This window comes from Carlito syrichta, unplaced genomic scaffold, assembly GCF_000164805.1.
Source record: "Carlito syrichta isolate Samal-C Ts95f unplaced genomic scaffold, Tarsius_syrichta-2.0.1 Scaffold304517, whole genome shotgun sequence".
In the NCBI taxonomy this organism is placed as follows: domain Eukaryota; kingdom Metazoa; phylum Chordata; class Mammalia; order Primates; family Tarsiidae; genus Carlito; species Carlito syrichta.
In genome coordinates this window covers 250765-251553 of record NW_007248613.1, presented here as the reverse complement: position 1 = coordinate 251553, position 789 = coordinate 250765, and positions in this window count along the sequence as shown.

Genomic DNA, 789 nt, shown 5'->3' with positions numbered 1-789 from the left:
GAGCCCAGGAGTTCAAGACCAGCCTGGGCAACACAGCGAGACCTCGTCTCTACAAAAGAATTTACAAATCAGCCAGGCATGGTAGCGCCTGCCTGTAGTCCCAGCTGTTAGGGAGGCTGAGGAGGATTGCCCGAGTCCAGCAGGTGGAGGCTGTGTTGAACCATGATCACGCCACTGCACTCCAGCCTGGGCAACAGAGTGAGATCCTGACTTGAAAAAAAGAAAATAGCAAGATGTGTGTAGAAATGAGGAATTGCAGATTCCATATGGCGGTCACCTCTGAAGTAGGGAAGGGGTTGCAATCAGGAAGGGAGTTCAACAGGGAGCATCATCTACATCGGTAGTGTTTTATTTCATCGAGCATCAGGAACACAGGCAGGTTCGCTGCACGCAGTGCAGTGTCTGGGAGTCAGCATGAAGCACTCTTCTCCTGTCCTTTCCCGGCTGTCTCCTGTTCATCTTTAAGACTTAGCTGAGACAAGTTTCCCCTGGGATCCCTTTCCTGTGCCCTCAAAGCCTGGGACGGGGCCGCTGGCAAATGGTCACAGAACCCTGGCTGGAATCACACCTGTCACGTGGGCTGTAGTTGCTGGTTTAGTGTCTTTCTCCCCAGGCTCTTAATGGCAGGGGCTGTGTCTTCCTTGCCCGTTGAGGGACTAACCCATAACTGGGCCCCCATCACTGAGCAAATATTTATTTATTTATTTATTTATTGGAGCTGGAGTCTCACTCTGTCACCCAGACTGGAGTGCAGTGGCTGCTCCCAGCCACCGCAGCCTTGACTGCTGG